The following is a 13,265-nucleotide window of genomic DNA, read 5'->3' on the forward strand; positions in this document are numbered from 1 at the left end:
AGGTAATTTCTCTGACTGTATTTTCTTAATGATAGGTTAATAAAAAAGACTGAATTTCAATGAAACTTTCTTGCTCTATAATTTTTTCTTCATGACTACAAATATTTTTTTGTCCAATTATGCTCTTACATTTATTTCAACTCTCTTCTCTCCAAAGGCAATGTTAATTGAAGTGAAAATTTATGGTTTCTTTGTAGATTCAGTTGTGTCAAATAATGTTTTTCTGAAAACTGTCTCATGAGAGGATCTTTCTACTGAAGCAAACATGAGGGAGGATGTTTTGCTGAGAACAGACACATGGTGGTTTTTTAAGAAGCACCCTGGAAATGGGGACATGTAATGTTTTGGTAGAGTAGACACTTGACAGAATATGTGATGTTTGGAAAGGATATAACCCAGCAGACAATGGATGATGTTGCATGGTATTGGTATGCCTTACAGTTTGTTGATCATCGTTTGTCTTGACATCATAGAGAAGATGCCACCAAAGAACTTCCAGTGGTGCCCTGGTGGCTTCTTGCTGCTTCCACAGACTGTAGCCAATTCTCAATGCCTCACAATTTCTTCTGAATCAACCTACCTTTGCTGATTTGTGAATGGTGTTTGCCAAGAGATTGAGCTGCTATTACTGGTTCCTGTGAATTTAATTGCTGATATCCTGATAATGAAGATTGGATTTGCTCCAAAGAACTATTTCTAAACAAGTCCACATTCTTCTTTGCTCTATTAACCTTTCCCTTCCACTACCTCTGGTGGGTGGTAGGCTAGAAGGGCGGTTAAAGCATTTAAGTACTCTTATTAAAAGTAGATTTTGAAAAAATCTAAGCCTACAGTTAATGCCTTGTATTTTCATTCAGAGTTATTTGGAGGTATGTTTCACATGTAAGTCTATTATCTAGACATTTAAAAACAAAAATTGACCTAAGTATCGAGATTTTTATTTTCGAGAGTCCTACTAGAGAAGCTTCGTTTTATCTGTAATAGTCAATATTACACTTTTTACACATACATGAATCTGCAACAGTAATAGGACCATTTCCAAACAGTTTTTCTCTGCAAATTCAACTATCTTTGTTAAAAAAAATCAAACTTATCCCAAGTGGATGAGCCTAATAGAAATAGCACTGTTCAACCTGCAAAAAAAGGGGAATGTGATACATCTGCTTTATCCATTTTGATAGCCGTAGGGTAATTGTGGAATTTACTTATCTCTTTCATTTGCCCCATTTTAGATGTCTTCATTCTGAAGTCTTCTTTGGTTATTCAAACTTAGTAATATTTTTAGTGGATAGCTTAATTGAGCACTTTTCCCAAATGCTCTACCATCCAACTAAAATTCTAAATCAAGTTCCAATTTTTAGACTGTGAGCCACAAGAAAGACCTTGTATCAATACACCAGGGGTCTACTAATGTGAAAATCACTTTTTATTTGCATTAAGTAGCAACTTTTATAATATAGCTTGCTCTGTAATTTTTTTAGTAATTATCATGAAGACACACATATTAATGAAATGAGGATCAGTATTATATTAATTATCAAAAGATATTTCCCATATGCATTTTCCAGATATATTTCTGGAAAGACTTCAGATGCCAGAGGCATGTCCAAATTGAGAGTAAGTCGTTAACTCATTTGATCTTTATTGGATTTAAAAAGTCAATAAATGTTCTTTGTATATGTGTGTTTATATGTTTTGTATGTGTTCTGTCATATGTCAGGTTTGAAATTTTGCTTGTGTCATGGTTCAAATTAGGAGGACAAAGGAACACTTATATTTCAACCACCTGGTGAGAACATGAATAATTTCTTTTATAGACAAAAAAAAAATGATGAAGGAGTAACCTTGAATTTCCTAGGCAAGGGCAACCTGCAGTGGTGGTCAAGATGACTGAACATGATATGACATTCTGAATAAAATTTTGGAACCAAAGTTGGCATCAGATAAACTGAGAAACACAAATAAGGTATGAATTATCTTTGGAAAATTATATATTATTTCTTGCATTGTTAAGAATTTACTATACAATAGTGAAAGAAATGAGTTAATCACAATTTCTATAATTAGCATTTAATTTGAAAATGAATAATGAATGCAAGGAACCTCACTTTTTACATCTGGACCTTTATTTTCTATAACCATATGAAATAATTCAAACACTATTATTTAATAATTTTTCACCAACACAACATAAACCTGATCTTTGCACATACAACTTAAACAGAATTTTCCTTATTGCAAATGCACTTTATCCTTGTTTTAATAGTAGTAAATACATGTCAACATTTAGTTTTAACATGGGAAAAGTAAGAAAACTTTCTCCACCTTAGATGATCATAGTCTACAGTAAATTCTTTTAGCATGCTGCAAGGAATATTCCTTTATTTGTCTATTATTTTCTACAATGTATAACTCTAAAAATAAAAAATTCGCAACCAATTATCAAAAAGACCCTAATTCTTATTAACTATATCAACTGCAAAATGAATTTAACTAATCATAACACAAAGTAACAAAAGTGCAAAGCATGCAACAGTAAATTTTCCAGTGTCTTGTTCACTAAAGCTTTCAGTGCTTGTGATATTGCAAAACAAGTAAGGTCCATAGGATTCTCAGATGTAATACGACCGTGAATATCAATGGGGGTTAATGTCCACCAAGAAAGAAGTAACATCCACAAAATGAGGCAGAAATTGTAACGTTCTCATATCAAAGTTACTTTCCAGTTTATTTTCATGACTTTTGAAGTGAATGTATGTATGTTGGTGTGTGTGTGTTTGTGTTGTACAAGAATGTGTTCACATGTGTACATATGGGGCAAGTTATCAATTTCAGATGTTTTGCAGGCATCAGTGACCTTACTCTTTTTCTTTTGAAATTTTATTTCATTTTATTTTTATGTGTGTATATGTTTTGTCTGCGTGTATACACATTTTCTACTTGCATGCCTGGTTTTGGTGGAAGTCAGATGGGGGAATCAGATTCACTTGATCTGGAGTTAACAATCACTGACAGCTGTGGTGTTCGTTTCAGGAGCCAAACCCTCCTCCTGTGCCTGAGAACACCAAGGATCTTAACCACTGACTTATCGATCAAGCACCCACAATCCTTGTTCCTTGAGACATAATCTCTCAAATGTCTGATACTCACAAAATAGTCTAGTCTGGTTGTCCAGTGAGCTTTAGGGATTCACCTTTCCCTACCTCTTCAGTTGCATGCTGACATATCAGGCTTTTGTTTTTGTTTTTACACATGTTCTGGGTATTGAACTCAGGTCCTCACAGGTATACATCAAGTGCTCCACTGACTGAGATATCTCCCCAGCACATGGTACAGTTTCTACTGATACTTTGTACTAGTTGTGCCTATTTTATCAGCTTCCATAGGTCAGCACAAACTGGCCTTCTGCATGTGTCCAGTTGTGTTTTCTTAAACATAAAGGATGGATAAAACTAATACTCACAGCCTCTCTTGTGCATTTAGAAACTTCCAATCTTTAGGAAATTCACTTTCTGACTAAGATCTTAAGGTTATTTCCTTGGCTAAAGGAGTGAACCCCGAAGTCTCCAGAGGTCACATACAGACTCCAACAAGAAAGTAAAATATATGAATATGTATATAAATAGCTGAGTTGTGAATTTATAAATAAATTATAGAAAGTTAGACTAATGTCTTCAAAATGACCTTATTGACACTCCTATTCTAAAAATAGCCACATCAGCTCTTCTTGTCTGACTTACAGAAAATGCCCCAAAACAGCCTCAAGCTAAGAGCACTTTCAGTGGCCATAATTTTTCTTTGGACATATTGGCGTGTATGCCTTCAGTGAGCTATAAACATCAATACTTCAGTTTTCATTTGAATTTGGATTGACTGGCATGTGTGAGTGAGGGTGGTACTGTTTAACACATGCGATTCTATATTGTTAACAGTTCCAAAATACTGACAGCCAAAGAATTTGCCTCCTATCACTGGAAAATTTCTTACTTGCATTAGAATATGTAAGAATGGGCTTCTGTGCACAACTCTTGACTCTTTTGTCACACGAGGCACTAACATTCATCGGGCCTTTATATTTCTTCTTAGCAGCAGGCTCAATGGTGATGTCAGCGAGTACATAGAGAACTGCCATCATTTTTCCCCCTAATTATGTTACCATTCTTAGCACAAAATCCGCCTGGCTCTCCAGAGTTTTCCATTTCAGTGATAACTGCTATTATATGTCATGTCATCCCTTTAAAGTTATCCCTCAATGGTAACTTAACTCATGTGCTGCACTGATGCTTCATCTTTGTCTTCTGAGACAAGACCATGAGCTTGTTATTTCAGGTCTCCCATCTCAGCAAAAACTGCAGGTGCTTGTAAGAATGCCATTGTGTATAAAAGGAACCCACATTTATCAAAACTATCAATGTACAGCTATGTATCACTCAAACCTAAATTCTGATATGCTTTGCAGATTTTATTTAAAGAGTCAATTTTTGAGCTGAGGAGATAAGATCGTCCAGTAAAGTGTTTGGTGCACAAGTATGACAACCCCTGTTTGGATCCTAAGTACCCATATAGAAGCCAGATGTAATGGTGCTTGTCTAAACTCAACACAGTGAAGGTAGTGACAGGAGTCTCCTTGGGCTTCCTGGCCAGCAAGTCTAGGGAGATAAAGGTTCAGTGAGAGTTCCTGTCTCTAAAAATAAGGTTAAATGACTGAGACCTTTGATGTTGACTGCTACCCTCCATGTGTTCACACATACATGTCTTTCTATGCACACATGGACATACAAATGAGCACACACCTCAAGCTTGCACACATACACAAAAATACACCGAAAGGATACATTTTAAATGTGATCACAGAATGGATAGTAGTTATTAATTGAATCATCTATTAGATTTATTAGATTTACATTTAGAAAAGAGGAGTTTAGGAATACCCTGAGTGGCTGAAGAGTTAAGAGCCTAGGTGATCATGAATGCTAGGAGTGCTTCCACACAACTCTGGTTCAATTTCTTGCCCTAAGATGGCAGCTCACAACTGTGTGTGAGCCATCTTGATGGTCCCAACTTCATTTTCATTATTTCTTAATTTATGTGTGCATTTATGTGCTCAGGCAACCAGGCAGATGTTACAAAGTACCTAGGGAGATCAAAGGACAATGTATGAAAGTTGCTTCTCTTTCATTATATAAAACTCAAGTATCCAGTTCAGGTAGTCATGCTTGGTACAAGTGACCTAACTGGATGGAACATCTTGTCAGCCTCTTGTTTTCATCTTTTCTTTTTGTTAGTCTATCTTTTGAGATACCACCATGAACAATGTGAGCTTTAGAATGTTGGTAGTGTTGCAAAGTCTATCACAGGAGTAGAGTGGAGCTGTTCTTCCCTCCCATCCCATCTACATTGCCAAATGCATGGAGGATGCATTCATCAAAGCCTCCATTTCTACAAAGCTCATTTCCATAAAGCTTAGGTTCCAGAATAGAAAGCATTTCACCCTTGACTTCCATGGGCTAAACTCCACAGTTCAGTGAGTGTTGTGTGTTGTGTTAATAAGTTAAAGAACAAATAAACAAAACCACACATTTCCTGGAGTTTGGAGACAAATAACAGTCAAATATTTATCTTCCAGGAATTTCCTATAAGATCACTGTAATCTAGAATACATATGTTACCAAATCTCCTTTTTCAGGCATTATATCATTTTTTTAACTGTGTCACATTTTAGCAATCAATTTAAATCTCAGCATTAATCCTCTACTTCTCTTTTTAGTATCTAGTTTCTTACTGTGGAATTTCTGTTCTCTCTGTCTTTTTATCTGGTCATATTAACTCACTCAACATTCAAATAGTATTATGTACTCACATTAAATGAGAAGAGATGACTTTCAGAAAAAATAGTAATATTGAGAGAAAAAGAGGGAGAGAGAGACAGAGGGAGAGAGAGAGAGAGAGAGAGAGAGAGAGAGAGAGAGAGAGAGAGATTTGTTTTTTGTGTAACAGTCATTTGAACACTCTATTTTGATCCCTCTAGAGAAAAGTTCACTCAATAAAAGATAAAAGAAGCTCCACTCCTTCCCAACCCACTGCTTCCCAACTCTGCCTTTTCAATAATCCATTTTCCATACATTAACCCTTGGATGTTGTGTGTAATGTACTCAGTGTAAGGAACTCTGGCCATTATCACCACAGCCTCCTGAAAATGGCAGAGCTTAGAGCACCGAGGAGGAAGAAGGTAGCTGTGCCTAGTAAAACTAAAAATAACAAAAGAAAAGAGAACAATTTTTTAACTCACAGAAATTTTGAATAATAAAAGGTCTGAAAATACTCTAAGTGCCTAGATATTACAAACTCCATGGAATAGGGGAGAAAATAAGTCTCAAAGAGATTAAATGCTAGCCTCTATGTCATACAGCTGGTGTATTACAGAGCCTTCATTTAAATTCAACTATTAGGAGTTCTCTCAGCATATGAGCCTCTATTCAATTTCTGAGGAAGGAAAATAGTATGGAAATCCATATGGGTGTCAGGAAACAGGGTCCACTTTGAAATTATGCATTCCTTTAGCAACATCATCCAGTCACTTCTCTGAGCCAAACTAGCATTACAAAACCTACATATGCCTGTCATAAATAGCATTATTATCAGAGGTGTTCATATAATTTGCTTTTTCTACTATAGTTTTAGTATTTTATCTAATCTTGTTCATGGATGCTTCGTTTCTGCAAGATTTCCTAGAAGACTCCTCTGTCCAGCTTCTTCCTTTCCCTTGATATGGTTTCCCTGTATTTCTTAAAAATTTGCTTTCTGGGTTGTGTTATCCCCCAATTTCTGAGGTTAGATGATAAGAAAGACCTGTGGAGTATTCCCTAGCTGTCTAAAATAATAATAGTGGCTACACTTCTAGCCACAGCAATGCCTGAACAGAGGTAACTGTCTTTGGTTGCCAGTATGTCTTGCATGTGTTTGTCTCCAACAGGACCTTGCCTGTGTCTAGATTTACTTATAATGGAATTTTGTGGCTCTCTTGAGCCCCTAACAGCTAGTGCTTATGATGAAAAAGAGTACCGTAAGGGGAAAACACAAATCTAAGAATAATTTCTTATAAATTTCTAATACTAGGCTTACTAGAATCTCAAGGGATTAAAAAGTCTATTCAGAAAGCAAGCCAATTCAAGTCATGAAAATATCCAAAACCTGTTTTCCAGATAGTTTATCCAAGATACTATGTTGGGTTATTTGTTTTATTTGTTTTCTCTTTTCCTATGACACTTTTTCTAAAGTCCATGCATGCATATGGAGTGACCATCTCATTCCCTGGAAGGTTTTATTTTTTTTTTAATCAGGTTTTGAAGCAAATACCTACTTAATTTAAATGTGCTCTTGGTCTTTACTCAGTGGCCCAAGTTTTATATCTCTTAAAGACATTGATTTTCCTTCCTGTCACTCCTGGCAAAAATGAAATGAATATAAAGCAATGAAAATTGGCTAATTCTGAGACTTTGTTTAGTCAGTGATGATTGTACTATGCAACAATACATATTTAACAAAACATTAGTTTTATGTATTTTCAAGATGTTTTATCCCTCTTTATCCTAGCAAATATTTTGGAATTCCTTGTGACAGCAAAGCTATTAATAGTGGAAATTTTGTTAGCTTTCTGGATATTTCTCAACTGTCGGCAGTTGAAAATGCTTACAACCTCTCACTTCATTTCTGTCTCTAGGGATTGGCTCATTTTAGACTTTTAGTCTTATATAATTTTATGTCATTCTTCATTACAAAGCATAACTCAGACCTCAAATTCACATCATCTATTTGTCAAGGGAGAGTCAATTGTTTATGGATTAATAGAACCACCCCCCTCTTTTTCTATTTTCATGAGAAAATAAAGATGTCTTTTATAGATTTCAATCTATCCTTTGAATCCAGTAACATTTAAGATCCAGTGTGAATGTCTCTGCCATTACTTACTCTGCCATTAAGAGAGATGCTCCGCACAATGCGAGGTTGCCTTGTTTCATGGAGAAATAACTGGCTGCCCCCCAAGTGATGCTGTGTATGCAACTCTAGTTTCTGAAATTCTTCCTTCCATTTTCTCCAATTTTCTGCTGCATTTCTTCCAAGGCTTAGCTTTCCTGGAGGCTTTAATTGGTCCATTTTTAATCCCTTTTGGCATTGTGTAATTATTGGCTTCCCTTGTAGGGAAAAAGCAAGAGAGTCATGTTGTTAAATATAAGATATTTTATTGTAGGGCCTCTGTGAGCACTTCAAATTGACCTTTTGTGTTGTATGTATGGAGTCAGCACTGCACAATATGGGCCCATGTTGTATTCTAATATTTTAAACAGATCTCCATTCACTGCACCACACAGGCTCTTGCTTAACTTATGCGCCTCCCTAAACTTCCTACTATCTTTATTGCAGTGACCTTGAGGCTATATTCACTTCTGGCCAATTAAGCTGTAAATCAGAATTTATCACTAATAGCCATGCAATTATAGGCTGCAGTGAAATTGCTCAGCAAAGAGAGATATCTGTATACATTTAGGTTTTGTTTATCTGCCAAAAAACAGACGAAATTAGAGCAAATGCAGTCTGCTCCTTTCCCTCACTGACTCAAAATAATGCTTACCTGGCATATTTATGTTTCATTTTCATTAAAAATATGTGTGCAATTCTATGTTATTTATATGCCTTCAGTAAGATTGAGTCAGAGGCTTCATTTTATTAGATATATAGCATAAACTTACAGGTACAATAACAGAGCATATTTAGTGTTTCAAAACTCAAAATTTTTCTAGACAATGGTGTTTAAAATTGTTCTGTCTTCATTAACTGAACTGAAACTTCCAAAAACAAAGGTTTGGCTGTCTAGTTGCTTTTCCTTTGGTAGAATGGAACAGGCAAGCTGCATTGAATTTGATTGTGAAATATACTTATCTACATTTCTGAGTTGTGAGGAGTCTAGTAAAAAATGGTATCAAAATATTTACGCTCTTAAATGGAGATCGCAGTCTAGGTGCACACACAGTGATGGCAAAGTTGACAATACCTTCATTTTTGTCTGTATGAGGAAATAGAAAAATAATATAATTCTCATTGTCAGATGCTGTAGCAGAAGTGGAAATCACAAACACATAGTAAAGGAGATTCATGCTGACTTCTATTCATAACAAGAACTCTTGCAAAGCTCTTTCTGTGCAACATTGGTTGATATCAGTTTTTATGCATGCCTTCAACCTCTTTATGATACGATTTAAAAGTGTGTGTTATGAACAGATATTTATTCTATGGGTCATTCTACAAAGTTGAGAATTTTCTGTGTGTTTAATTTTTTGGGTTGTTAGAAATGCATTAAATTTCTATTGATAAATGGAATTGACAACCACCAGTTCCGAATTAAATGCATAAGTGATCATTCAAAGTATGACATATTTTTAAAATATCATTATAGATATGTAAATGTTTCTGTTACCTAATTGAGATGCTTTTTATAAATTAGACATATAAAAACTAACAGTTCATTACTTAACATGGAATTTCATCACTTGAAGACTAATTCAATGTCTTTGCAATTTAAATTATATATAATTATTGGCATACTATAAAATAATATAGTTTCAGAATCATAGTTATTCAAAAGGTATCTGATTGTTTCTCAAAGTACTACTTTAAAGAATAAATTAAAATTAAAACTTTGGTGTTTGGTATATATTAATATATTAATGTAATATTAGTATAAATTTTGCATGTTTTAGTTTTTCTTGATTATTACATTGTCTTAGATAAGGTTCCTATTGCTGTTGAGATATACTATAACCACAGCAACTCTTAACAAAGAAAAGTATTTAAGCGCAGCTGGCTTATAGGTCAGAGGTTTAGTCTGTTACAATAAAGGCAGGAAACATGGCAGCATGCAGTCAGATATACTGCTGGAGAAGAAGCTGAAAATTCTACGTTTTGATCCACAGGTTCCAGAAGGAGAACTGCCTTGAGCGTCTGAGACCTTAAAGCTTGTGTCATTCCCTATGAACCAAGCTTTCAAACATGTAAGCCTATTAAAACACCACATACATCATAAAATACATTTAAATTCCTGATTATTTTGCAGTTAAATTACATTATATTTATGTGTGATGTTTACACTAGTTTTAATTATCAGTTTTGTTTTTTCTTACACACAAAAAACATATCTCTCATTTAAGATTTTTGATTAATCCCGAACATGAACTGCAAGAAAATTTAATTATTCAAGTCTAGTCATAAATAAACATTTGTTTAGGTATTCTAAAGGAAACAACAAGAAATCTAAGCACATAGATTTAGATTGTAAGAATGACTCAGAAATTAAATGTTCTTCCTTGTTCTCATAGACAGATGCTAGCAGACTACACAAAGACATATTTGAGAAGAGGAGATATTAGTTGAGAAAATTCCTCCAGAAGTAGAGAAATCTGTAGAGCATTTTCTTAATGGGAGGGTCCAGATCCAAGGGTTGTGTTAACCCTTAATAGGTGATCCTGGATGTTGTATGAAAGCAGGCTGAGCAAGCACCAGGGTGCCAGCCTGTAAGCAGTGTTCCTCCATGGTATCTACTTTGTTAATGCTTCTAGGTTCATATCTTGAGTCCCTTCCATGAATTTATGTTATCATAGACCATAATTAGGAAGTGTAAACTGAAATAAATCCTTTCCAAGTTGCTTTTGGCCGTAGTATTTAATCATAGCAATATGCACCATACTTGACAAAGACCTTTGTTCAGTTTTCAGGTCACAACTACCTGTAACTCTGGCTCCAAGAAATCCAACATTATTTTCTGGTCTCTAAAGGCACAAACACATATGTGGCATACACACACACACACACACATATAAACAAACATGCACACACACACACAGAGAAAGAGAGAGAGAGAGAGAGAGAGAGAATCTAAAGAGTTATTGAGCACATAATCATGTTTATTATTGAAAATAGATTCTTCTCTCATTCAATACATTCCAACCATGGTTTTCCTTCCTTCTATTCTATCTTACAGCCTCCCTCCTTCTCCATACCTAGCACCACTGCTCCTGTTTTCTTAAAAAAAAAAAAAGAATAAATAAAGCTTCCACGAGAGGACATCGCTACAGGGCAAAACAAGATACAACAAGACAAGAGCCCTCATATGGAGGTTTGACAAAGCAGCAATTTTTTAAAAAGGAAATCAATGTATTTTTATCAAGAATACAATGTGAATGGTGTCACAGACTGTATAAATTTTCAAATAGTGTGCCTTCAGAAGACACAATAAACAAAAGAATATAAAAATGCAATGTGAAGAAGAAATCCAGGAGACAGTTTAAATGAACTTAAATAAACATGAAATTTTGGAATATGAGATACAGTTCAATAGACGTCCATATGCTTATGTCATGCAAAATGACTTGAGGAATAGGCATATGTGACAAAAAAAATGATTATATGTGAAATGGAGCCAAGAGAGAAATAGTTGGCAGAGGAACCTGCCAACAGGAGAGTAAGAATTATGAGCTTTATCTGCAGGTGCAGGAAATATTAGAAAGATTTTGAATAGATTATTGTAACTATTTTTCAGGAAAATATAAATGGACCTAAACATACCATAATGTCTAGAATAACCCTACCAAAATTTTGATCATTTAAAACACACAGATTTCAGAAGAGTGGGAGCGAAAAAGTATGCTTTAAAGTTTGATCCACAATATGCAATGCAGGAACCATATTTTGGGGAGTGGCAGGTGTAATATCAAAAAAAAATGTGAAATAAGTAGAAACCGTATCATACTGAAAAGAAACACAGAGTTACAAGAGAATCATCTTGAGAAGACTTTTAGCAGAAGCCAAAGGTTGTATCTAGAGGGAGAAGATGATTCATTCTGGCATCTTCACAGAAAACTCTCATAGCAAAGATATGCTCCAACTCCTCCCAACTCACATCACTATAAAACTTACAACAATATGTAATAACTTTGTCACAGTGTAACATTATTGTGTTTATCTCTTTATCTATTGACTCAGATTACACTTAGTGAGAAGAAATTAGTTGTCAGATTCTGCATTCCTGGAAAAGAAATGAGCAAAGCAAGGAGTCTCCTTTTTTTTTCCAAAGGTTTCAGTCCTTCTTAAATGAGAACATCAACAAGTAACAAGCTAGTCTTACAACAAAGAGTGAGAAATGAAGGAAGGTAGGCATGAGCTTAATATTTTTTGAATAAAATGTTAAGAAAACAACTAGCACAAGAATTTTCAATTTTCAATACAGAGTTTCCTTGCACATATCAGAATGGTTAGGATATTTCACAAACAATAAAAAAAGCAGTAAGCTAAAATTAGTCCCCCCAACACACACATAATTCAATAACTTAACAAATAGAGTTGATTTCTTTGACTTTCAGAACGTGACAACTAAGATATCCAAAACAGGGTTCTTCAGAGATATTTTTATAGGTAAAGAGAAGTTTAGGGAACAGAGCTAAGTAAACAAATCAACACGGATTGACTACATTTCCGTTTGCATATATTATGCATAACTCTGTCATGGAATCTGTCATGACTCTGTCATAGAATCCATTTTCAAGAGATGAGGAAATAAAACAAACTCAAGTGTGCCCAGGAATAGGAAGCATGTTGCATGGAGTTACATGTGACAGTGCTTATATTTATAGTACTGGAGAAGAAAGTTAATTATATATTTTTTAACATATAAAATAGTAACCAGTATATTGGGCATATTTGGATTCATCTGTATCTTTCAGAATAGTTCTACAAAAACTTTTATTGTTTTGGAAATTTTCCCATTTGTTTTTTATATCAGTGTGTCTATATTTCTAATAATTATTCAGAATAATCAAAATAAAGCACATATTACATATATATAATTTACATAATATAAAACATTATAAGACTACCATTCAATAAAATATTCTTCAAATATATTACCGATATACAGAACATACATAGACATATTGCCTTTTTAAAAGTCTTGTACTGATACCTGGCTCTGTTATTTAACTTTCCTTAAATATTTTTCCAGGTCTCCAAAATGAAAGTGAAACATTTTAAGATATTTGGAGTTGTATAACACCAAAAAGCTAAACACACAGTGAACTCTTGATAAATATTAGCTGAATGAGCAAACACGGTCAGCTGGTAGAGGAAATTCCATGCCAGGCACAGGAATTTGGATATTAGTCCACAAAAAAAAAACCCAAGAAAATTTTTGTATAGAGAAAACCACAATGAAAACAATT

Source organism: Grammomys surdaster, unplaced genomic scaffold, assembly GCF_004785775.1.
Source record: "Grammomys surdaster isolate TR1022 unplaced genomic scaffold, NIH_TR_1.0 126189, whole genome shotgun sequence".
NCBI lineage: Eukaryota > Metazoa > Chordata > Mammalia > Rodentia > Muridae > Grammomys > Grammomys surdaster.